The sequence below is a fragment of the Stegodyphus dumicola genome, chromosome 5 (genome assembly GCF_044657685.1).
Source record: "Stegodyphus dumicola isolate Sdum_Otavi_A_Nest chromosome 5, ASM4465768v1".
Taxonomy (NCBI): domain Eukaryota; kingdom Metazoa; phylum Arthropoda; class Arachnida; order Araneae; family Eresidae; genus Stegodyphus; species Stegodyphus dumicola.
Genome location: NC_140772.1, coordinates 126,288,917 through 126,316,615, shown reverse-complemented (window position 1 = coordinate 126,316,615; position 27,699 = coordinate 126,288,917). Strand labels below are relative to the sequence as shown.

Below are 27,699 nucleotides of genomic sequence, written 5' to 3'. Positions count from 1 at the left end.
ACTTCTATTCTTTTCCAAGCAAGTGCCAATTCTTCTACATTGAAATACTACATTTCAAAAGCCTTTCAGACTAAAACTTCTTTCTTGCCTGAATGTTTTAAATAAAATTTATACAATAACTTTTACAATATTCAAGTATTTACACATTCCTATAATACATCAACTTTAGTTTTACTCGCGAGTAATTGAAAAACATAATACCAAAATAGGTAACAACTCATTTCTCGCCTTTTTGGCGATAAAGGTAGACCTCACATGAGGTAAAACGTCTTGAAATCTGCCACTTGCAGTAAGAATGAAAGATTAACTTAAGTTTGCAAAGTAACATAAAGTTTTACTTATCTTTGTGATATTCAAACATTCTTTTCTCTGCCAATAATAAACCAGGGCTTGCGTGGAAGATTGGCCGTATATTAACAGGAAGCCGTATGTAGTACAGAGAACTGTTAACATTACAATACGTTTAAAATTATTAAGAGGATTAAACCTCTGGCCTGGAAGGCAACCAGCAACCGAGTAAAACTGCTAAGGCAAGCGGCCTGCTTCGACTAACTCCTTCCTCTCTCTTGCTTGGCAAAAAGCCACAACTTAAGTACTTGGCGTTCGCCAGACGAATTTGCATAAATAAGTTAAAGCTTTGAATTCTGGCCGGAAGTAGAAAATAAGAAGTGACAGGAAGGCAAGGGAGATTTAAAATAAAAATAAACGTTAGTAAAACTTAAGATCCTTTCAAAGTAGGCAAATCCGTTTAAAACCACCTTGTTAAAGGAATAATTTTTATTCGTTTTATATTTTTGGCTGTAACTTAAACATATCAGCTCTTTAATATGTTACGAATTATGGAAATAAAATATTGAAAATGCCTATGTTGCTCTCTTCTCATTTCATTTAATTACCGCAGGCAAATTGTGGAAAGGTGGAAGTAATATGCCTGAAATAAAAAAAAATGAAGAAGGAACCAAAAGGAGATTCTGATACACTTTAAAATGGCAATGTCATTAAAAAAAAACAGTTATATAACTTAAACTAAATGTTTGTTTTGTATATAGACTTCTGAAAACTAAGGATTAGTCGGACAGCAAGCATGCTTTTTTTGAGTAAAGTTTTGATTCTTAATGTATGAGTAAAGTTGTGATGAATATGTTAGTAAAGTTGAGATGAATGTGTGTGTAAATTTGTGATGAATGTGTGAGTAAAGTTGTGACTAATATGTGATTAATTTGTGAGTAGTGTGATTAATAATTGTGTAAAGTTGTGATTAATGTGTAAAGTTTTGATTAATGTGTAAGTAAATATGTAAGAAATGTTTTGATTCCTAAGAGCATGCTACAAAATTTTATTAATAAGCACTTCCTTGAAATGGCATCCCTCTTATAAGGCGCCTTTGTGTGGGGGACAACCTGAGTACCTGAATGCGGCACGGCACCTTAGTCATTGAATAATGAGGACTCTTTGTTTCATGCTTCTGTTAAATTTATTGGTGTGTGTAGGGTGCCATATCATGCTAAATCGGGGATTCTACATGCTAAATCGGTGGCTATATTTGCATTTAACTCTTTCCTCTGTCCTTCTTTTCTCTATCTTCCAAAATTCGGCTGTAGGTTCACTTTCAGTCGGTACAGCATGGTTCTTTACTTTTGACAAACGTATCTTTCACAGTTTTAGCTTTCTTTTATAGCTTTCTGCTATCATTTTAGCTTTAATTTCAGTTCTTTTCTAACATCATACTGGTGTTTTAAGACTTTTCTATACACCATGCATCAACAGTTCTATGTATAAAAAAGTATATGAAATTGTAACCACAGTAAGACTATACGTACTAAAATTTGTACTGTATTTCAAATGTTTGCAAAATTTAATTTTATCTTTTCCATATTCAGCATTCAAAGCCCAATTCTACTTTTATATTATATTTAACATCGGAAAAATTTTTTTAAAAAGCTTTACTAATTAAATCTCAAATTAAAAGTTTTGTTAATGCGAACATGCTTAAAGATAAATACAGCTGAATGTAATGATTGGAGTAGCTGCAATATTTCAAAAGTTAATTTAAAGGAGAATTAAATTATGTAGTGAATATTCTCACAGCGATCATTTTTCGTAGGTGACTCTTTTTAAAATACTCATAAGTATTTCTTAGAGCATAAATAAAATATCTGCTCGGATAAATTTTCTTCTCTAATAGGATCACTCTTTAAGCAGACCGATACCATCAGATAGATTAATTCCCGACAACTAAAACATTTTTACTCAAGTGTCAGCCTAAAATATTTCCAAGTACTAAGCAAATTCATATTCCAACAAAACTGTTTCCTAACAATACAATCTTTCTTTAAAGAAAAGTACTTTTTTTATATATTATTTGAAGCATAAAATTTATCCTAATCAAAGGGAAATGTAGTTTATCTTGCAGGTTCGTTTACGGTCCCATAACTTTAAAATCACGGATTTTCAAATTGGGAGCGCTCCGCAAGGATGGTGCGACGGCATCTAAAGGAGACGCCAGTTGGACGTCTAAAGGAGACACCAGTTGGACGTCTAAAGGAGACACCGCACAACCTCCCCTCCCCCGTGCTGCACCCGTGTCTTAGTTAAGCCAAAGAATTCGGATCTTAAGAACGAAAGCTTCGTTAAATCAGGAACGTCTTCATCAGACCATGGATGAATCTAGGCTTAATGCTTTTTGCGGCTTTGCGAAATAGCTGAGAACCGGTGTCGAAGCATATCTACCCTTAATAACATATCTACCCTTGTCTACTTCCCACATTTATTGAACATAGCTTGTCATAGCATGTCGAAGCATATCTACCCTTGTCTACTTCCCACATTTATTGAACATAGCTTTAACTCCCTGTTCAGAGTCAGGTCTATGCAAAGTGTTCCCAAAGAAAGTAAGGCGGAACACTGAACCTGATAGTGGCGCCCGACGAAGAAGAATAAACATGGCCGAGTTTCAAGAAGAACCTGTGCTGCCTGCAGAAGCGGCTCAGAATACAGAAATGCCAGCTGCCGCATTGGAAGGATTTGGTTACATCGTCCAGACCATGCGCGCTTCGATGAAACCAGAAGCAACATTTAATGGAAACTCACCGGTAACCAGTTTTTTGGAAAAATTGGAGGACCACTTCATGATGTATCCCGTGCACGAGTTCCAAAAAGTCACCTTAGTTACCAGCGCTTTGAGGGGCCAAGCGCTTAAGTGGTTTAAATGCATAGGCAGATGTCTCTTGGGTCAAGCTTGAAGTCCCACCTATACTTACGAAAATTTCAAGACTGCCTTAGTAAAAGCCTTCCCTGTCGTAAGGGATCGTGCAAAATTAGAAGCGGAACTTTTCAGCATATACCAGAAACCAATTGAAAATATCTCAAGCTTTATTTTAAGAAAAATTCACGTCTTCAAACTCTTGTATGGAATTCGTGCGGATCCTGAGATAATTCAAGTGATTTTGCCGAGGTTACTTCCCCAAGTACAAGACTTTATTGAATTAAGGAATCCGACTACACTGGAAAAGTTATTTGAGCTAGCAATCCAGTTTGAAAGTCGAAGAACGGCGGACATTGAATATATATATCAACAACGCAACCAATCTGGTGAGCCAAGACCACAGCAAAGTCAAGCACACGGCTACGGAAGCAAAGCGAATCAGTGGGCAAGGAAACCCGAGCATCCAAAAACAGCCGGCGAACGTCGACAGTTCAATAGCAATCCAGGAAAAAAGTCTCAAGGCCAGTGGAAAAAGAAGGAAAGCATGGAAAGAAAAAAGGATTTAAACTAAAACGGATTTCTGCTGACGGGAGGGTGCGGAAATCCGAAGGCCAAGAAAACCCCTCTTCCTTTAAGTTAAATACAGTAATGTTGAAAAATTTGACTCTTCCAAAGATTGAAGTGTTGGTGAATAACATCCCAGCCACCGCACTCCTGGATACAGGCGCGCAGTGTTCCTGTGTGGCAGAAGATTTTTTTAGGAAGTATTTTCGTAAATATCGCATATATAATTCGGATAATACGACAGTGTTAGCTGCGCAGGGAGAAAGATGCAAGTGCATAGGTAAATTACCGCTATACGTCCGTATCAAGGACAAACAAATAAAGGTTATGTTTTTTATAGTAAAGAATCTGCAAGCACATATTATCTTAGGGATAGATTTTCTTTCAGAGGCAGAAGCAACGCTGGATTTTAATGAAGCGTCCCTTAAGCTGACGATGAAACCAGTTCGAGAAGAAAAATCGGAACCGCCAATGCTAAACCTTGATCACCTGCCTAAGGAAGAGCAACAAAGAATCCGACAAGTGGTAAGTGAATTTGCTTCGTTATTTAGTGATATTCCAGGATTTACTCAAGTTACTAACCATAGTATTGACACCGGAGATTCAATGCCAGTTCGCCACAAAGCATACCGGTATGATAAGAATAAAGAAAAAATTATAGAATGGCACATTAGCGATATGCTACGTAAAAAGATCATAACGCCCATCTCAAGTAGTTATGCTAGCCCGGTGGTTTTATGTAAGAAAAACAATGACTATCCGGTAACACATCTGGAAAGGTGGCGTTTTGCAATTGACATTTATGAGTATTTAAAGGATCCTGAAAATTTTAGCCACCAAGATATTGTGGCGATAAGAAATAGGGCGGCCCATTACGAACTAATAGATGGTCTATTATTTTATACAAAAACTACAAATTCCAACAATAAATTTCGACCTGTTATCCCAGCTAGTCTTAGATTAAATATCCTGCAGGAGTTACATGACAGCCCTTTAGCTTCTCATGCTGGTATTCGAAAACTATCCAACGCGTACGCGAGGCAGTCTATTTTCCTGAACTGCAAAAGTTAACAAGGCCGTATGTCCAGTCCTGCCCAACATGTCAAGCAGTTAATTATATTAATTTCCGCCCGGCCGGGTTTCTGAATAGTATTAAATCCGAATTTCCAAATGAAATAATTGGCATCGATTTATTGGGCTAATTCCCAAAAAGTCAGTTAAACAAAAGTCGGTATCTCCTTGTTATGGTTGATAATTTTAGTAAGTGGACCGAAATTGTTCCCTTAAAACGAGCCTCCGCGAAATTAGTTAGTGATTCTATTTTAAATAAATATATTTTAAAATACGGGGCGCCCCTAAATGTTATATCGGATAATGGTCCTCAATTTGTAAGTAATATATTTGAAGACATGTGCCAAAAACTGGGCATACGTCATTTAAAAATGGTCCCGTATCGGCCGCAATCAAATATAGCGGAACGGGTCAATAGAAATATAGTGAAAATTATCCGTAGTTATGTTAAAAATTTTCATAAAAGCTGGGATAACTATGTCAATGAATTTGCTTTCGCCCTTAGGACCGCAAAACATGATACAACGGGCAAAACTCCTGCTGAGTTATTTTTAGGCAGAAAGATTATAACGCCGTTAGATAAATTATTTTATGTGCAACAAAGAGCCCCAGAATTTAAAATGGGTGATATAGAAAAATTAATTAAAGAAGCAAAAAAGAACACTGAAGTAGCAGAAAAAAAACAGAAGCTCTTTTATGATTTGAAACGACGGGGAGTAACTTATAAAGTAGGAGATGAGGTATTAAAAATTAAGCATTCACTTTCTTCAGCACCAGAAGATAAAACCGCCAAATTTTTTCCACGATTTGAAGGACCATATGTCATAGAAAAACTAACTCAGGCTGTAGTGGTGTTAAAAGCCAGGAATGGTGAAACATACTCCGCAAACATTGACCAAATAAAACCTTACTATGACCGTAATAAAATGCAAATATTTACAGATCTTTTGCAGGATCCGGCACGGCAGGCACTGCAGGCACAAGCTCCAGAGGTGGAACAACGACAAGCACAAAGACAAGCCATTAGGAGGCAGGAGCAATAGAAAAGAAAATTTCCCCGTTGGAAAATTGAAGGTAACAAGAAAAAGAAGCCGTTCCATCTACCACAAAAGAGAGCGCACGACCACCCCCAGAATGAAGAAGGGAGAAGTACGACAAATGCAAAGAGAGCCAGGAGAAATAACGGCAACTATAACCCTTCTCCCAAACGGAAGATCTACTCATCGGACAGGACTCTACGCAGCAAATGTCGCCGAACTGCGGAAGGACCACCAACGGCGGAGGAAAAGATACAAGGAAAATTTGAACGGCCAGCAACGAGGTCCAAGCAGGAACGAGAGAGAAGTGTCCCGGTTCCGCCAAGACCAGCGGTCATCAAATGGCCAGGACCACAGGCAGAGGCGAAAAAGAAGGTATTCAAGGGTGACCGAACTGGAGGGAAAAGAAAGCTTCTAGAGGAAGAAACTGAAGGGCGAGCCCGCACAAGAAGGAGGATAAATCAAACACGAATCGTTGCTACCTTCCAGGACTGGGCTGAGAAAAGAATGTCCGAATATCACAAAGATAAGTAAAATTTTATGTTACTTTGCAAACTTAAGTTAATCTTTCATTCTTACTGCAAGTGGTAGATTTCAAGAAGTTTTACCTCATGTGAGGTCTACCTTTATCGCCAAAAAGGCGAGAAATGAGTTGTTACCTATTTTGGTATTATGTTTTTCAATTACTCGCGAGTAAAACTAAATTTGATGTATAATAGGAATGTGTAAATACTTGAATATTGTAAAAGTTATTGTATAAATTTTATTTAAATAATTCTGGCAAGAAAGAAGTTTTGGTCTGAAAGACTTTTGAAATGTAGTGTTTCAATGTAGAAGAATTGGCACTTGCTTGGAAAAGAATAGAAGTTAACAATGTACTACTAATGTATGTTTTAAAATGCGTAAAATTAACAAAATGTTAATATGTTCTTATATACAATGTGTTATTTTAAATGTTAAGAAATACTGTGATATGGTAAAAGTGAAAGTAATGCCAAAAATTTTAAACTTATTCGTGTGACTGGAAAAAAAAAAAAAAAGAGAGAGAGAGAAAAGTATTGTGAATATGTGTTAAAGGTTGAATGAATGTAGTTAGGCTCTCTGACGCTACACTTCAGAGTTAGCCACTTTCACAATAGTACCTCAGGGTTTAGAGATGAAGATAGGCTGTGTTACGAGGTCTTGTTATGTTGAATTTTAACACGTTAGTGTTTTGATTGTAGGAGGCAGTGTTGCACACGTATACATAAACACATTCGTGTTTGGTGTTTTCGTTTACAACACATGTCAGAGAGCACGGGGAAAGATAATTAAAATAAAGTCATGAATGAAATAAGAATGTTAAGAGAAATATAAATATTCATGTTACTTGCCATTTCATAGTGTAATATTTCATTAAACTAGTTTTCCTTCCAGATCTCGGGAAGGAACCAGATTTGAACTAAAAGCTTCTGTTTAGATGCAGTACGGATGAAAAGTGATTGTCCATGGAGCTGATAATGTAAAAACAATTTTTTTTTTAATTTCTAGTTTCTAGTGAGAAATGTTTGTAAAAGATTGGCCTCGCGTTAGATTCTAGAGCTAAAAGTTTTCAACAAGGTCGTTTTAGACCTCAGTTTCAAACTAATTAACTCTGGCGGGAAGTATGTAAGGATCTTAAGTTTTACTAACGTTTATTTTATTTTAAATCTTTACTATCACTTCTTATTTTCTACTTTCGGCCAGAATTAAAAGCTTTAACTTATTTATGCAAATTTGTCTGGCGAACGCCAAGTACTTAAGTTGTGGCTTTTTGCCAAGCGGAAAAGAGGAATGAGTTAGTCGAAGCAGGCCGCTTGCCTTAGCAGTTTTACTCGCTTGCTGGTTGCCTTCCAGGCCAGAGGTTTAATCCTCTTAATAATTTTAAACGTATTGTAGTGTTAACAGTTCTCTGTACTACATACGGCTTCCTGTTAATATACGTCCAATCTTCCACGTAGGCCCTTGTTTATTATTCCAAAGTTAAGTTAGAGTTTAGTTCATATTTTTATATTCTTACGTTCAGACCACAAGTAGTTGGTCTCTGTATTCCGAAGTACGGAAATTATTGTAAAGAATGAAAAATAAAGGGTTTTGTATACCCTTCCTGTGTATCGTGTCTACTTCCCACATTTATTGAACATAGCTTTAGTAAGCTCCCTGTTCCGAGTCAGGTCTCTGCATGTTCCCAAAGAAAGTAAGGCGGAACACTGAACCTGATATGATTTAGTGACATTTACACAAAACTCACATCTTGGTTACCTTCCGATAACTTATAACAAAGATTTTGATTATAAATTTGTTTGTATAAAATGTTAAGCTGTTGGACAACAAAAATATAGATTTTAGCAAAAATGTTCTACTTAAATTATGAAAAATACCTTACGGTACCTTTAATATTGTATACGTCTTTTCAATGCCCTTGATAGAGTATTCGCTACTTTTATTAAATTTATTGTCATTTATTTATTATTTTACTTAAATAACTTTACTTTTATATTTATCTTAAATATGAAATATGTATAAGTATTTATGCAAATTTAATAAAAAATTAAATAAAAATATTTTAACAAAATGCATAAATCTTTATTAAATTATATATAAATTTATTTGGAAATGAAGAATTTATTCATTCATAAACTCCTGTAAGAGAAGTCTAGTTATTAAATATATCTAAATTTATAATGATTATAAGTATTATCTAAATATATAATAACCTTAACATTTAATTGTAAATATAAATTGAAGTTATGTTGACAAATACGTTAATAAAACTATTTAAGTAAGAATTGTTCGAACTGGAAAACAATCTGCTAAAAAGTATTGTAAAGCAAATTCTATAAGATGCGTACTTAAAGAAGTAGTTGCAATAATAGCAAGGAAAACACGGAGCACTATTGATGCGTTAATATCCAGATAGGATAGATCGTAGATGGCATACTGGAGAGGAAGGAGTTCGTATTATCTAAGAAACTGGCAACCGAGGCAGTTTTAATTCCATTTTTATTTGCAACTGACTTTTGTGGTCACAATCACTTGGCACTCTAGTCATGCCTATTTACAGAACATTTACATTTTTGATATTATTGCGATAACTAGCAAGACAGTGAAATTAAATCCTAGCTGGTTGGAGAGCGTAGCTGAAGTGCGTAGTTATCCTATATGGAAACACACAAAGAGAAAGGTTTTGGTTTGAGTTAAAAGTTTCAGTTCCCAATTATTACGTCATGAGCGCTGCATAGGCCATGCAGAATGGCGTAATCCAGAGATCTAGAAATGATGTAATCCAGAGAAGTTACTACAATGTTTGAAACAGAGAGGTAGAATTAAAGGGTTACCGTTAGTTTCAATTATAATTTTGATTCCCATATTTTTATCTTACACACACACATATATATATATACGCAAGAGTGGGTATATATATATATAACAGAGTGGGTTGTTACTCGTTTCCGCGAGTTCAGGTTTTTTATTCTTATATTTTGGTAAATTGTGAATTTTTTGCTTTAAGAATGATTGAGTTATGTTGTTCTTATCTTTCGGTTAAGGTTTTTATGTTTTCATTTAACTTGCATGTTAAAATTGTAGAATCATCAACAATTTAAAAGTTGTGTAAGTGCGGATAAGCCTAACTTTTTTTTCTATAGCATATTTGTTTATATTTGAAACTTAGCAAAATAGTGGATTTGTTGCTGATCTAGAGAAATTAAGCTCCAACAAAGACAACGTTTTCTTTTATTATTGCGAATGAAATCATGCTTAATCTATTCTGGAAATATTATTATCCCATATATTGACTCAGCATAGCGTCAATAACAATAAGTCATTTTCTACGTCGTCAGTGTCTTTTTGCCATGGGGTTGGTCCCCACGGAAGGAAATTTTTTATTTTGTGTACCTAAAAATCTGCCTTTCTGCCTGTTCGCCGAATTGCTTGTTTTTGCGCAGAAACTCAAATTTTTTAATTGTGAAAATTGTTTTAACTGTATTTGGTATTTTATGCGTTTCTATATCTTTAAACTTTTAATGAAGATATTTTGAATTTTTATGTATTTTTGCCTTGCCGCGAAGCGAGAACTGAATTAATTGAATGGTAAATATATCTCTAACGAAATTCGAGGAAATAAGTTGTCGCCAGTCTGACTCGGACAGAAGAGAATGTTTTCGAATAGCGTATGTGCATTAGGTAAGCGACGCTGAATCATCTGTGAAAAACTGCTTCGTTTTTATTTGTTTAATTTCTTTTATACATCGTTTTAGATTTATTATAGCATTTGAATAGAACATGTAGTAACGATTAGATAATTTTTGTACATTCTGAGTTATAAAATGAATGACATATAACGCTGTTAAGTGAACCTAGCACCAGTATGTCGCTATGGTAAATAAATATAGTGGATTTTAAAAAGTGCATTTATTCTATTGTGGTTTATTTGCTCCCGACGAAGTAGAATTCAATAAGTTTAAATGAAATGCAGGAAAAAATGCGTATAATTAAATCTTCCGTACAAGGAAGTCATGTGGTGTACAATCAGATTTTTTTTATGTAAGCAAAGGCAAAATATAAAATTATCAGTTTATATCGAAGAATCCGTGATAGTGAGAGAGAAGTATTAATTTGATATGCTCTCAGTCCTGCTAGCATTTATTTACAGCATATTTATTATAACTTCAAACATTAACAGATAGACCGCGGCTAGCATTTCCGCATGAAGATAAATCTAATTTTAATGACGATATCCAGAATTCAGGTATGACAGATGCAAATGCCCTGCCATGCACTTATAATTAAATCAGCGAATAACGAAACAGGAGATTTAAACTATATTTACTTCTCTCGTTTTAACTTCTGGCGATCGAATGCTGCTCTCTTACTTGTTCTTTAGCAGCAGCCCGCCAGAACTGAGAACCAATCATATTCTTGCTCTCGGGGAAAAATCTGAGTTAGCGCAAGTCAACTCACTATCGAACCATATGCTGTTCGGCTATCGTAGTGATCGCACCTCATGTTTTTCTCTCGTGAGAGTCAAAGCTCGTGCGCTAAAACTTCTCGCTGGTGAGAACACTGTGAATAAGTTCACTGAGACTTTACAAACATTATTTTAGTCTAACATTCACAAAGATGACTCAAGGTAAGGTATATAAAATCGCATGTAAATTTATAATTTAATGTACAAGGGAAGGAGAGTACGTTTAGCGTTTTTTTTTTTTTTTTTTTTTCTTTAAAGCTATCACATCTTAAAAAGATTAAAAGCGCATTCTTTTTAAAATCATTATATTACCATTACTGATGGTTGCTGTTATTTTCGTTTGTATAAAAATTTTTTTTTGGTTTTCTTTTATGCAATGAATGCCATTAATATTTGCTTTGTAATTTCAGTTATGTATTGGACTTATTACTGGACCACAATCAGAGAGATTAATTGAAAAAAATTACCTTAGAATGATTAGTTTAAAAATTCAGATTATGAACAAATAAGCTGAAGAGTTAATTAATTTCGAACTAAGTTTGTTTAGTGAAGAAGCATTCTTAAAGTTTTTATACAATTAAAAAAGTTTAGTTTTATCAACTTCTCCGTTTGTGTATCGTTAAGACACTACCAGATTTAAAGTATATCGTAGAAAGGGGAAAAAATACAATGGCTTCTAGATCAGGGGTTCTCAACCGGTGGTACGCAAGAGAAAAATAGGTAGTACGCAAAGATGAAAATTATTTTTAACTATTAAATTCAAAAATTAATTGAGATCCTGATTGAGATCAACATCCTGATTGAGATCAACATCCTGATTGAGTTTTTTCTATAACACTCGTAAAATTATGCGATCTGAGCTTTGTTCAAGAGTGGTGGTGCTAGTAATACATTGTAGTGGTGGTAATAAAGTTTTTCAATTTTTGTTCAGCTGGTACGCGTTAGTCAAAAGGTTAAGAACCGCTGCTCTAGATGAAATTTAATTTGTTTCATTTTGATATTTATAGCCATGCATACATATTTAATTTCAGCCCTTTCATTTATACTTTTAAGTGGTATCTATTCGGGATTACAAATTATATTTCCAAGAATAATATTTCTCTTTCCTAATTTCTGTTCGCCGTTAAGTCGTCGTATACTACGCTAATTTATTATTTCTATCGTATGCTAATTTATTATTTCGTCGCATGCTAATTTATTATGTCTCATTAATAATGAATTTTCTTGTGAACTAATTTAATCATTTATATATAAAAGTAATCATGATGGTGATGATTATTTCAAATCAGTCATAAAGATCCGTATTTTGAGTATTAGAGTTTATTGAAGAAGAAAAGAAATGTTTAGTATATGTTCTGAATCGGTTGTATTTTCTCCACCCAGCGCCAGTGAGTATTACTTTAAATTGAAAAAGCAACAGTCGGAAAAGCTATCAATAAAAAAGTGTATTATCTCTTTTACAAAGCATTACTTGCTCCTGATATAAATCAATGCCAAGATTCAAAACAAAGCTTCCATTTCGTTCGTTTAAACTCCAGTGTTAAAACATAAATTCATAGAAGGTTTTAAAAAGCAAACATAGTTTGTTAATAGCAGAAATAGCTGTAGCAGTACCAGAAAATGTAAATAAAAAGCATATTCAGACATAATGACATACTTCTGATGATTCAGTGTCGTAAAACGACCATCCAATTTATTTTAACATCAATACGTACGAAAATTATATCTCTAATTAAAAAAAAATAGAAAAGTAGTAAATTTTGCAATCTGAAAAACTGAAATTACCTTCTGAAATCTTTAAAAGAGTTATTTTTAAAACTTTTAAGATAATTACAAAGCATAACGCGAATACAGATATCTTCCGCTTTCCAATCGTTCGCTTCATGAAATTTTGTTTTCACAAAATACCTAAACTAATTGGGCCCACCAGCAGCCGAGCGGTAAAGTCGCTGAACACTGGTAGTTCGGCCCGAGGTTCGAATCCCGTGAACAGGCCGGCTGCATGGGCGCCCTCGTGGCTTTCCGAACGTGTATACGAGCCAGTTTCTCGTAGAAAGTCCTACAGGAAGGCATCCCTTCCCTTAGGCAGATAGCCATCGAGGTTTTGCCGTAATCACACACACACCCTAAAATAACACTTTTTTATAGAGTTTAAAAGAGCGTTAGCCCGATCGGGTTATTAGTCTTGAAACGGGATTTTGCGTCGTCCTCTATAAACAGCTGCATCCATTTTAATTATTGGCACCACATAATATCGACTTGTTTATTTTTAAGAGATTAAATAATGAAGCATCAATCTGCATATAGATATGTAAGTTCCTCGTATTGTGAAAACACGACGGTACCTACAGCCATCAAATTTTGAATAATGTAGTCTTCCACCGGAATATGGCGCAATAATTTATGCTGTCTGTTTCGGAAACCAAATGACTCTGCAAATTATCTTTAAGACAATAAGCGCTATAACTGGTAATAGGTAATTTCATATACAATAAATTTCTGAAATTATTAGTTTAAGTGATAAATAAAATAGATATCACAACTTAAGTGATAAATAAAATAGATATATCAACAAAGTTTACTCATTTGAAAGAAATTTTGTTAAATAATTAATGCAAAGAGGAAAGGACGATTGTTGCAAACACGTGTTCATAAATTCAGTTTACTCAATTAAGCAATTTTTAAATTCTAACGGGAATAAGTAGATAGACTTATGATATGCCGTCAGGAATTATAAGGTTGAATCTAGCTTTAAAAATTTTCTATAAAGCCAAACTGTTATGGTGAAATAATGAAAAAGATTTAAGATTAAATATAGCTTCAGGAAAAATAAATAATTATACCGCTGTATTTTTAAAATCTTAGTCTATAATCTAATATTTTTTTAAAACTTAAATTAAGTAAATATTATAAAATTACTAATAATAACAAATTGTAATTCATTATACCTTCTTTTTATACCAAATGAACGTTAGCCTAGAAGGGCTATAAATTTCATTTTAGGGTTTTGCGTTGGTTCACTATAAATGTCTGAATCACTTTTCAAATTGCTGCCACCAAATATTAGAGCCCTGCATTATATTTAAAGAAATTAAATAATGAAAAATCTGCATAAATGTATGTATGTTTCTCGCGTTGTGAAAAAACAACGGTACCGAGAGACATCAAATTTTGAATAACGTAGTCCTCCACTCGAGCATTCGTATCTAGAAGCCCAAATTTGGAAATTATTTTATTACCTATTTCGTATTTTGTAAAACCTTAATGAATTTTCGATTACGAACTCAACGATTTCAAAGCGTTCCATTAATACTAACATCGCCTTCATTTTCAAAGCAGTGGTATTTTATGCGCGAGGCTTCCTTACATTTCTTCCCGGTATTATGTTGGTCGCGTAGCAACGCAAAGACATTACAATGTCTAATGGTATTTTGCATAGAATGACTTTCAATGTCTATATCACTATTCAAATCCTGTTTTGAATCCCCTGTGAAAAAAACGCCCCTTTGGGCGTAACATAAAATCTGAAAGCTTTCAGAATTTTTTATTATAATTTGAAATATTTATGAATGAGGATAAAGTGCCTCTACATATACAGTATAATGTAGCTATAAAACATGTTCTATAAGTCACAGTTATGTTTACATTGCTAACAGATTTAGTTTCTTTCCTCCTCGTTTTACCAATTTTATAAGATGCTACTGCTGAAAATAATTTTTGGGATTGCTCGAAGAACTAAAACATAACATTCCAAATGACAACGCAAGAATAGAACTGCAAATTAATTCAGCAAATTTTGCTTTTTAATGTTAATTTCAGGCAACGACATTCAAATTTTATCATTCAATATTCGGCTAGACGTTTTCAAGAAACTGGTTCTGTAATTACCTTGCTAAAAGAATTGAAAGAAAACGAAACATGAGAAGATGTCATGTTGGAGTAGTTTCTGGTAGTAAGCTGTTTACGTCTTTAAGATCAATCATTTTATTGACGAATAAAAAAAAATTATCAAAGAAAGGCTTTTTTTTTTTTTAATTGTCCGCTCAAGAATTTACTTAATATAATAAATATTTCTTGTTTCTTTGAGAGGAAATAATGTGAAATTACACTCCCTAAATGTTTTATCATTTTCAATTTAATTTTTTATTTCTTTATCCTTTGAACCAGGATATGCCATTCATTTCAGTTTTGACACGGTTGTGGCTCACGAGTCCATGTGCACTGAAGGTTTGAAAAAGAGGTCTGCACGCACTGTATTTGTTTCGTCATGAAAGGTCTCAGACTGCGCATGGTAGATCTGTCTCTGTTAAAGTGGATTTGTTCCATATAGAGGGTGTTTGCACATTTTTAGAACGATTTCGATAAAGAATTAAGAAGGCAAGTGTTTTGGAATAAAACTTTCTATCAACAGCTTATTATTTGAAATGAGAAATATTGTCTGTTACAATTAAATTTATTCTTCTTTTAGAATGTCTTATGCAAACAAGCTCTGAATTGAGGATATGTTTTTGCGCTTTCCGAAGAGATATATTTCTATTCCGCCAAATTCTGGGTGAGGAGAATCATTATCTAACCCTTTTATTTCGGGCGCCACCGTAGAGACATTAGGTATTTTTCTGGGAGCAGGAGAGATGGAAAATTAACAACGCCTTCGGTGGGAATCGAACCGCGGACCTCTGGAATACCGACCCAGTGTGCTAGCCATTACACCACGAAGGCACGCTAGGAAGGCGAGGGAAATACTTTATAAATTGATTTTCCCCTTTAAAAAGCATTCGTCGTAAGTGCACCAGATTAAGATAAAATACTGATTAAATTGTTACCTTTCGCTTAACTTTTATATTAAAAGGAAACACATTTGCATAGTTTGAACTCTAAGTATATTTAGACCATTTAACTACTTTTATAGCACAACAAAGTTTTATTGTAAAATCCCTTAAAAATCAGGGTGAGGCCAAAATGTATAAAAAAGGATTAATTAAAAGGAAAAGACCGAAAGCTGTGGTAGTGAACATATGGGATAGACAACAACGCCGACTTTTAGTCACAACCAAAAAGGAAACTATATATATGCGCATGTATCGCTAAAGCAGACGTACCTGCGTATTATCGTTTTAATGAAAAGGCATGTATAAGAAAAGATAGTAGAAGGAAGTTCTAGTGCAATTCTTGGATGTAAAGGTATTTTCAATACGTTCTATTTCTCAATTCTCATACAGTCACCTTCAGTAAGTCCATTTCAGTCTCCATATGCTTGGAAGGAAATGTTGTTTAGATAGCTCCCTTTTTGATGACGTGATGTGATACCTAGTTCCTCTAGCTTTATGTATTACATGTTCATAATTTTCTTTTATGACTTCTTTCAATGCAACTGACGTTGCTGCCTGTTTTCCACCATAACTTTCAATTCATTTTTATTGATTGCCCTTTATATATATATCTACTGAAAGTGAATTATTTGCTTTCAGGCTGTAGTTATGTTACCGGCGACTAAACTTAGGTTTGTATATAATACCTAATTATTCACTTTGTCGTTACCATTTAAATAAAGTATAAGGAAGTGTTTAATAAGCTCTTCATAGCATTAGTTCGTTTTCTCAATTTAACAGTAAATTAATGAATTTCCTTTTTGACGAATGCGAATGCTAAAAAAACAACTATGATAAACGAGAGGAAACGAATATCGTCACTGAGGTTCGTTTTTGTTTAATGAAGACCAATCACCTCTATAATGTGAGTTACTATTTGTGGTCATTTCTACAAAAGAGTAAAGATAAATGTAGCAAGTAATATAAAAGCTGTTTATTCAAGTTTTACCAGTCTGATTATTTATGAGATTTATTTGATGTTTCCTTGAACATCAATAATAATTAATTGTTAAAAATGATAATAACTTAAAAGCGTTATTTTCACTTTCTCTCTTAAAATGAAAAGAATATCTTGCCAATATATATCTTCTCTTCCACAAAAGAAAGTATTTTCGTAAAATTAGCTAAAAACAAAAATGGCTGAAATTATTTCGCACTTGAAAGCATAGATCTTCGAGTGATGTGAAATACTTTTGACAGTTTTGTATTTGATTTACAAAGAAATAATAATATAGTATCTAATTCATTTTCTATAAACTAAATTATTTTACTTTAATATTAAAAAAATTAATACAAACGCAATTTCTTTCTGTTTATTTTTTATCTGATATCATTTCGTTTCGTATGTCTAAAATCAGTTCCTACTGTCGGCGCAGTATGTAAGATAAGCATTAGCTACCTCGATAATGGTAGACTAGAGGAACAAGGGCTAATTCGCTACAGGTTGCATGATTATGCAATGAAAAGACATTAAACATTTAGCTCTGAAATGTGAAAGCTCCAGCGGAGAATTAGCGATTGTGCCACTCTCTGCTAACGGCATAGTATGCGCTTGTCATTATTTAAAGGTAATTTGTTATCTAAATTTAATTTAAACTCAAGCTTAGATCATAAAAGATATATTTTCATTTAAATGCATATTGATGGATATTTACTTATTTGCTTAACATTTGATTGTAAGTATTTCTTCCGCCTTCTTAGCATGCCTTCATGATGGGGTGGTCTACACGCTGGGCGCGTATTCCAGAGGTCCGTGGTTCGATTCCCGACGAAGGGGTAGTTTTACAAAATATGAAATAGATTAAAACAAATTCGAAATTCGGCCGTCCAGATGCCCATGTTCGGATGGAGGATTATATTATTCAAAATTTGATAGCTATAGATACTGCCGTTTTTGTCACCGTGCGAAAAACATACATGTATTCATGCAGATTCTTCCTTATTTAATTTCTTTAAATATAATACAGGGCGATAATATTTGGTAACAACAATCTGCAAGGAGACACGGACTTTTACTATAGTAAAACAGCGCAAAATGCCGCTTCGAAACTAACAGCCTTTCTAGGCTACCGCCACTTTGGGCTAATAAATTAAATCTTCTCTATCTCCATCTCTACACATAATAAAAGAAAGAGTCTGTCTGTGTGTGTGTCTTTTGTTCGCGCTGCGCGTAAGCTAATAGACCCACGGCTACGAAATTTGGTACATAGGTGCATCTAGACAAGAGCCAGTGCACCTCGAAGCGATTTTTTCGAAATTTGAATTAGAAGTTTTTTTATTTTATGTTTTGTGACGAAATCGCGTCATTTTGAGACATAATGGGCTATAACAAAGTGAGATTTTACTCTACACACTCCATTTTCACATCGTCATGAAACGTAGGGACTTAGCTATTTTACGAACTTTAAATAAATTTCGTGTTTCAATAAATCGATTAAATGCGAATTTATTTAACAAAGTGGGTTTAACACCTTACCAACGGGATTTTTTCTAAAAAAGTTTATTTTTAAAAATGTACAGTTTATTTTTCTTTGAATTTTGGACACGCTAAACTTTCATCCTTGCGACTGTTTTTACAAAAAGAATTTTGGAAAAATGATAATACTTTGTATTTTTAAAAAAAAAAAAAATTAAATGAAGCTTCCGAGTACACTTCTCACATCTCACATCTTTAAAAATGTGATTTTGGAAGAAAATTTCCTTTCTTATTGTTGTTAATAGATTTTTGATGAAATCGCCTCATTTTGAATAGTTTCATTCTTTTAGAAATATAGGTTTGGCAACAATGTTTTATCGTATTTCTTAGGTCGCTGTTTTTAAGAGACTTGCATATTTCATTGTCATTTTTACTTTCTTGTACGAATAAAAAGAGTAATGTATATTTCTTGTACGAATAAAGTACTGTAATCGCGAAAAGTTTCAGGCAGCATATTTCAACGAAAATATCCATTCTGACCATTATCGAATGCAAATTAACAATGTTTTTGCGTGATATCTGTGCGTAAGGACAGAATAAAATACTCTTTTCCTTCAAAAAAATTATAAAACTGCTTTAAAATTAATTCTGAAGAGTGTTTTTCGTGGCGTCTGTACGAACGTATGTACGTACGGGCGTACGTATCTCGCATAACTCAAAAACGAATAGCCTCAGAACGTTGAAATTTTGTATATAGGACTACTATAACATGTACATGTGCACCTCGTATTTTAGTTGCAATAGACCGCACCAAACGTATATAAATATATTTATATATATATCCACTCTGTTACCCGGCTCAGTGATCTCAGTTTCTTTACTAGTATATGTTTATAAATTGTACATTTTTTGCTTTAAAAATGATTGAATTATGTTGTTTTTATCTTCCGGTTAAGGTTTTTATGCCTTTAGTAAATCTGTATGCAGTATTTTTAGAATTATCAACAATTTTAAAGTTGTTTAAGTGCCGCTAAGCCTTTTTTTTATGGCGGCGATTGATTGTTTACATTTGAAACAGCAGACTAGTGGATTTGTTGCCAATCTAGAGAAATTTAGCTTCGAACAACAAAGATAACGCCTTCATTTATTATTACCAATTAAATCATGCTGAATTCTTTCTGGAATTTTTTCAAGGATATAAGTGTTTGAGATTTACTTCGTAATTTTTAATACAGATATTTTGAGTTTTTATGTATTTTTGCCTTCTCGCGAAGTGAGAACTGAATTAATTAAATGAGAAATACTCAATCGTCTGTGTAAAACTGTTTCTTTTTTGTTTTGTTTGCTTAATTTCTTTTATACATCATTCTAGCTTTATTATAGTATTTGAATAGAACATGTGGCAACGATTAGATAATTCTATTCTTTAAATGATATAAATTTTGTGCATTATGAGTGATAATATGAACGAAATATATAAGTTAACTGTTATACAATTATTGGATTATATAGCAGTTAACTTAGTTTCCGTTATAAAATTATTATATAAGTTAACTGTTATATAATTATTAATACTGTTAAGTGAATCTAGCCCCAGAGTGTTGCTATGGTAAACAAATACTGGAGTGAATTTTAAAGAATGCGTTTATTCTATTGTGGTTTATGCGCTGCCGGCGAAGTAGATTTAATTCAATCCAGTAAGTTTAAATGAAATGCAAGAAAAAATGTATATAATTTAATATTCCAATTTAATATTCCAATACAAGGAAGTCATGTGGTGTACAGATCAGATTTTTTGTGATAAAGTTGTTCTGCAGAATAAAATTCTGCGCGCAATTTTATGTTTTTTGAGTTGCTGTTATTTTTTGCTTATTTAAGTGTTTGTAAGATATTGAAAAGTTTTGCATGATTTTTTTCTTTCAACGGAAAGTTAGTTAGTTTTTTAATAGGATAATTAATATTTGTATTAAGGGATATAGCTTATTTCATTGTAATTTTTTCTCTTGAAAATATAAGATAAAATATCCTTAATTATACTTCGCTTTTTAGAATTTTTTGTTTTTTGTATTCTTTCATGTTATTTATTCCTCATTTCACTGTTTTTCAGATATTGAAACGTTTTGAGTGATTTTTTTTAGGAAACAAAGTTCTTGACCTCCTTTATACCATTTGAGTTCTTAAGATTTCGCAAAGGGAAGTTGGTTAATTTATTTATTAGGATAATTAATATTTGTATTAAAGGATATTGCTTAATTCATTGTAATTTTGTTATACGTAATAATTTTTTTTATGAAGTTGTTCTGCAGAGTAAAATTCTACGCAGTTTTTAAATTTAACGTTTGGTGTTCCCTTCAGCCATTTTTCCGGTACATTTAAAAGCCAGACGAAGGCTGGCAGCGAAGCTGCTAGTTAACAATAAATAAAAAAAAACTTATGCGGAACTAAAAAAAAAAAAAAAATTAAATAAATAATCACTATAAAATACAAGCAAAATTAATTATTACGGTTAAATACAATTTTAATATTAGAATTAAATGTATAAAAATTTTTAAGGAGTCAAAAGCGTTTATCACTATGAGGTATCATAAAATATAATTGAAATAAAATTCCTTTATAGAAATTGTGCTATAATACTCATTTATAATTTTTAAAAAGCAGCATAATTTAGAATTTTAAACAAACGTTTCAAAAATTCGTTTTTAAATATTTTAGTATTTTTTACTTATTTACACCAATAAAAAGCCTAAAAATTGAAAGAAAAAATTGCTTGCTTGAAATTTTCTATTAGTTCAGATTTAAAATACTATTTTCTAAAAGAAGTAGTTAGAAATTTCCTTACAGCATAAGATAAGCTAAAAAAATATCCAGCCCTGAAAGCATGCAATAGTTTTATAATTATTTGGAACGTTAATTATGCTTGATAAATATGCTAAATTTTTAAAAATTAATCTCAATTTCAAAAATAAAAATATGTAGAAATTCTAATTTGTGAAATGAAGCGCTACAACCAGCTTTTTCTTGATAATTATACACGCTGCAATAGGCAACCACTGTTAAATTTCTGCAAGTCGTCCCTACTCCTCCGGATGTGATCAAGGTGACAGCCGGGCACGCCTCAGACCAGAGAGAAAATCCATTTGGGTTACTCTATTTCTTATAAGTCCATGGTAGTCTCGCATTTACACTACGCGTACTTTCTCTTTTTCTCTTAAAAATAACAATAATAAATTGTTTATTATTGTAAATTAATATAAAATTCTTTACTTTTAATTTACATTTATAACATTTAAGCTTAGGCGTTACTGATAATAAGTATAATAAATTGTTTATATTTAAAATTACCATGATAACAGTAAGCGAATTCTACCAATTATTAAAACGATAAACAACGTCGCAGTCTCTAATATTTGTAGAGCTTCAATATTTTCAAAGATTTTTATTAAAGCATTTATACAAATAAAAAAAAATGTTTCTTTTTATTTAAATTCATATTGTGGAACATTTCAATTTTATCATTTTTACAAATTACCTTCTTGCTACGTAACGGCATAATTCCTTACATATCAATAATTAGACAATTTTCATTATTTTCTAAAAAATTCTAAAAAAACTTTACATTAATAAAAAAAGAAGAATATTTTTATTGCATATGAATATCATCACATAGCTTTCATATCAGTTTCTAAAATTCCTAAATCACGCCATATTCTGTGTAGGCATACTAGAATTCTACGCATTAATAAATAAAAAAATCTAATTTCTCAGAATAAAAGAAAATAATATAATAAAATAAATATTACAAACTTGGAACACTAAGCAATGCTTCACATAAGCACACACACACACATATTATCAATGAACTCATATTATCAAGTGCAATTACGATACCAAATACTACGTATTAAAATATGAGGTAAACGTTACTTAAAGGGTTAAAGTTTACAGTTTTGCTACTGTTAATCGTCGGGCTATCGATACATATAAGTCGGAAAGCGTTATAAACATATCAAAACCAAAAAATGAAAAATACAATTTAAATGAAAAATGATTTCACAATTAAAACAACAATACAAATTTAAAATACACAAACGATATGTTAAACATTGCACATAAATAAAGTTACATTACTGCTTGGCATCACACACAACCTCGTTTTCCCTTTTACACCACGATCAGTATTCGCTCGAAAAACATCAAAGAATCCCACAAACTCGGTGTCAATGTGCTCCTCCATCTATTTTCACTTAAAGAAAAATCAGAGAATTGCTCAAACTCGGCATTGCGCACCACATTGACTTTTGCGCCCATGTGCACGTCAATCTATTTTCACTTAAAAAAACATCCCAGAATTGCACAAACTCGGCATCGCGCACAACTTCGGCATTGCGCACCACATTGGCTATGCCCATGTGCACATCGATCAATTTTCACTTAAAAAAAATCCCAGAATTGTACAAATTCGGCATCGCGCACAACCTCGGCATTGCGCACCACATTGGCTTTGCCCATGTGCACATCGATCTATTTCTACTTAAAAAACCAGACATTGAATAAATTCTCCATTGCTTATATAATCAGAAATCTACTTTCACTTAAAGAAATCAGAGAATTTCAGAAACTTGCGCGTAACCAACTCCATTGATTCGAGTTGCAAAAAAATGTATCCAGAAAAATTATACAAAACAAAATAAAAATATTCGGCACCTTTGTTTTCAACAACTCTAAAGACGCATTTATCTGTCCCTCTCTCAACGAAACCAAAAACCCATCTTTCTTCGACTCTTTTTCCCTCTATGATACTTTAGCTTGCCAAACTTGTTTTCGTCGATTTCGACAATCACGCCTTCCCCACCCAACACCACATTCTCCTTCAAACATAACTCCATGCATACTTCCCTACAAAAACTTTTCCAATCTATCACCTTATTTTTAGCAATAAGTAATTCCGTTCGTATAAAATCATTCCCGCACTTACCCAACCACATATAGGTAACTCGCAAAACATCACACACGCTCAATTTACTCTTCGCAAACCAGGAGTTCTTTCGAACAGAACTTGAAATTCGATGCCTACATTTGCCTCCAGTAACTCTACACATCCACTCAAAACCGTCTATACGGTTTTTTCGCGCTACTAGTTTCATATTTGTTCCACAAATTAGGTACTTATACGATACTGCAATCAAGCTTTTCTCCATACACTACTCAATAACGCTCTTTTTACCTCTTAGCTCCAACTGATAAAAAAAATCCAGATTCAGATACTCATCCATTCTGCAGTAAGCACCGATTATGACACACTCATCAATAATCAAAACATTCTTTAGAATTATTTTCTGTATATTCAGAAGTTACGGTTATAATTTTTAACTCATGCATTTAATATTTTCAATCGTTTGATATCTTAATACATTTGTAAGAGATAACTCGTTGCGTTAAAAGCTCACACAACACACAAAACTAGATTTATAATTAAAAAAATCTCGCGCAGAACATTATAAACCTGCCATTTCAACTGAGTTAAAATATAATTTAAGTTTTCTTTAAATACGAAGCTATAGCATACTTATAACTTGTTTTTAAGAAGAGGTGTAACCAATATTACGTCATAAAAAGGCGTGTCCAAGCATAAGAGAAGTAAACACAGCATCGACTGATGCAGCCTATTCTGCGATTTAGCCGAATCTTTTTATGAAACATATTTTATAACCAGGAGACATTAAAAAAAATCAAGGATTTCTGAAAAACAAGTACAAAAGACTTGTCAATGAAGTTCAATTTTTCAAGAAGAGCACGTATTAAAGAATTCAGTAAAACTCTTGCCCCAAAAGAAAACAAAAACATTTTTACAGTATTTTAGAACTAACTATCTCTGCAGAAATTTACGTACTCAATAGCGGCCGGTTGAAATGCGGTTTAGCCCACTGCTTGGCGATTGTTTATCAATGGGCAATAAACGCGGCAACAGGGCTAACCCGATGTTTTGAAGCTGTATTGTTATTCTGTTGCCACTAAATGTTATCGCCCTGTGTTATATTTAAAGAAATTAAATATTGAAAAATCTGCATAAATGTTTCTCGCATTGTGATAAAACAACGGTACCTAGAGCCGTCAAATTTTGAATAACGTACGTTTCCAACCTAATATGCGCATCTGGAAGCCTAAACTTGGAATTTGGAATTTTTTTTATTATCTGATTCATATTTTATAAAACTTAACGAATTTTTTATTAAGAAACTCAAAGATTTCAAAGCGAGCAACGTCAACACAGTACGGAGGGGGGGAAACATTTTTATGTGCAGAGCGCAAAACTATCGGAAATTTAAAGCTATTCTCATTTTAAAATTATTTTGCGATATTGCTTTTGAACTGAATTTTATGGTTTAAGTGTAAAGATATTTGATAAAGAAAGGTAACACACAAAACGTTAAAAAAACCCTAATGTAAAATCTGAAAGCTTTAATTTTTTTTTTTTTTTGAAATTTTTATTTGTTAATTTGAGCAGTTAATTCTGTTGCGGTTTGAATGTTCTTATGTGGTGGTTCTTTTTTTAATCGAGTGTCTTTTCCCCCTGTGGGTATTACGGAAACGGCGTATAAAACATTAGTAAATTTAGTAAAAGATGAGGGAAGTCCAAAAGGGTTTCCCCTGAGATAAATTCAATATACATATATAAAACCCCTCAAAAAGACTTTACATTTTTCCTGAAAAGGAAAAAAAATTTCTTCTTGTATGCTTCGTTTTAAAGTTGCTTATATTTAATATTTTGTATTTCTTTTTGGCTCAATTCTAGAAGATTGGAAAAGCTGAGGTTGTGCAATTCTCTTATTTTTTAAGTGAAAATAGATCGATGTGTACATGGGCAAAGCAAATGTAGTGCGCAATACCGAGGTTGTGCGCGAAGCCGAGTTTGTGCAATTCTCTGATTTTTTTAAGTGAAAATACATCGATGTGTACATGGGCAAAGCCAATGCAGTGCGCAATGCCGAGGTTGTGCGCGATGCCGAGTTTGTGCAATTCTCTGATTTTTTTAAGTGAAAATAGATTGATGTGTGCAAGGGCAAAGCCAATGCAGTGCGCAATGCCGAGGTTGTGCGCGATGCCGAGTTTGTGCAATTCTCTGATGTTATTTAAGTCAAAATAGATCGATGTGTACATGGGCAAAGCCAATGCAGTGCGCAATGCCGAGTTTGTGCAATTCTCTGATTTTTTTAAGTGAAAATAGATCGATGTGTACATAGGCAAAGCCAATGCAATGCGCAATGCCGAGGTTGTGCGCGATGCCAAATTTGTGCAATTCTCTGACGTTTTTTTAAGTGAAACTAGATCGATGTGTACATGGGCAAAGACAATGCAATGCGCAATGTCCTGGTTGTGCTCGACGCCGAGTTTGTGCAATTTTCTGATGTTTTTTTTAAGGGAAATACATCGATGTATGCATAGGCAAAGCCAATGCAGTGCGCAATGCCGAGGTTGTGCAGTTCTCTGATTTTTTAAGTGAAAATAGATCGGTGTGTACATGGGCAAAGCCAATGCAGTGCGCAATAAAGAGTTTGTGCGCGATGCCGAGATTGTGCAATTCTCTGAAGTTTTTTAAGTGAAAATAGATCGATGTGCACATGGGAAAATCAATGTAGCGCGCAATGCCGCGTTTGTGCGATTCTCTATTGTTTTCTAAGTAAAAATAGATCGACTTGCACATGGACAAAGCCAAGGCAGCGCGCAATGCCAAGTTTGTGCAATTCTCTGATTTTTTTTTAGTGAAAATGGATGGATGTGTACATCGAAACCAAGTTTTTGCACTTCTTTGAAGTTTTTCGAGTGAATACAGATCGTTGTGCACATGGACAAGGCGAGGCTGTATGTTATACCGAGCTGTAATGTAACGTATTTTATATGCAATGTTTAATGTGTCGTTTGTATATTTTAAATTTGCATTGTTGTTTTAATTGCAAGTTGTACTTTAGACGTCTTTTTTATTGTATTTTTAATTGCTTGGTTTTGATATGTTGATAATACTTTCCGAAAAATATCGATAATCCGACGATCTACTCAATAGTAGCAGAACTGTTAACTTTATAATAACTTATACTTCTTTTTATTTTTATAAGTAGTATTTGCTATCGCAATTGCACTTGATAATATGAGTTCCTTGATAATATGTGTGTGTGTGTGTGTGTGTGTGTGTGTGAAGCATTGCTTAGTGTTCCAAATTTGTAGTGTTTATTCTCTTTCATTGTGAGAAATTAGATTTTTTTTTATTTGTAGAATGTATAGAATTCTAGAATGACTATAGAATATGACGTGATTTAAGAATTTAAGAAATATAAATAGTGATATGAAAGCTGTGTATGATGTTGATCTGCAATAAAAATATTTATTATATTTTTATTAATGTAAAGTTTAAAATTTTTAGACACTAAGGAAGATTGTCTACTTGCTATTACCTAAGGGATTGTGTCGTTACGTAGCAACAAGATAATTTGTAAAAATGATAAAATTAAAATGTTCGATAATATGAATTTAAATTTGTTGGCAACTACTCCGTAAAAGGAAAAGAAAAAAAAAGGGGGGGGAATAGTTATTGATTGCAGCATATTGGCAAAAGAGAGAAACCAGACGAAAACCGTAGAACTAGCATTTTTTTTTTAGAACTTGAACTCGATTTTTGATAGTTTTTGAATCGGCTATAATCGGATATTGTTCTTTAAATGATTATTCTTTTAAACTAAAAATGTAAATAATATTATGTCGATATGAAACAAAATAAATCAAAATCATGTGTATGATTTATTTTACGTTCAATCATTCACAAAAGAAGTTTGTATTTTTCTAGTAGCTATTCGGAATATAATCCAACATAAAAAAAATCATCAAAGGGGGTAAGTCATGAAATTTATTAAGCCCTTGTATTAATAGATTTAACGCAAATTGGCGTATATACTATTTTATTTAAAAGACACGCAATAATTTGCAACATTCTGACATAATTGCCGCAATAAATTTAATAATAAAAATCTTTTTTTATTTGTATAAATTCTAAAGCTTAAAAATCTTTGAAAATACCGAAGCTGTATGAAATACAAATATGAGAGAATGCGACGTTGTTTACTGTTTTAATAACTGGAACAATTCACTTACTGCATTATTATAACTTAAAATATAAAGAATTTATTATACTTATTCCTATATTTATAGAGAATACATTGTGACGTCACAATTTTAGTCCCAACCATTAATGGGCGTCACTTAGCTCCGCCTTCGCAACTTTGTTTACGCAACGTATTCTGAGATTTTACTGGCGATTTTCAAATAATCGCCACTACTGAAAATCGCTAAGTGGGCTAAAGCACATTTCCACCCAGCGGTTTTGTAGATGAAAATCAGGTGACACTAACAATTCTACATAAATTCAAATCCTGGTGAATGGACTGGTTGAAAGAGTATTTTCATGGTTCTTCTCCGCGTGAGACTTGACTCAATTTCCTTTCGAAACATCCTCTACAAAATCATTTGTTGGAAACCATAAAATTTGATAAAAATTTTTTTTG

The 27,699-nt window shown here is 33.0% G+C and overlaps 1 protein-coding gene across 1 annotated transcript in view; it reads left to right on the top strand.

Moving 5' to 3' along the window:
- Positions 1-10,888: 10,888 nt before the first annotated feature.
- The window catches only part of LOC118183554 (guanylate cyclase 32E-like), a 459,050-nt gene continuing 442,239 nt past the window's right edge, over positions 10,889-27,699 (top strand). Inside the window, exon 1 of the mRNA XM_085817033.1 lies at positions 10,889-11,026. The gene's annotated coding sequence lies outside the window, so the exon portion shown is untranslated. The remainder of the gene's footprint in view (positions 11,027-27,699) is intronic.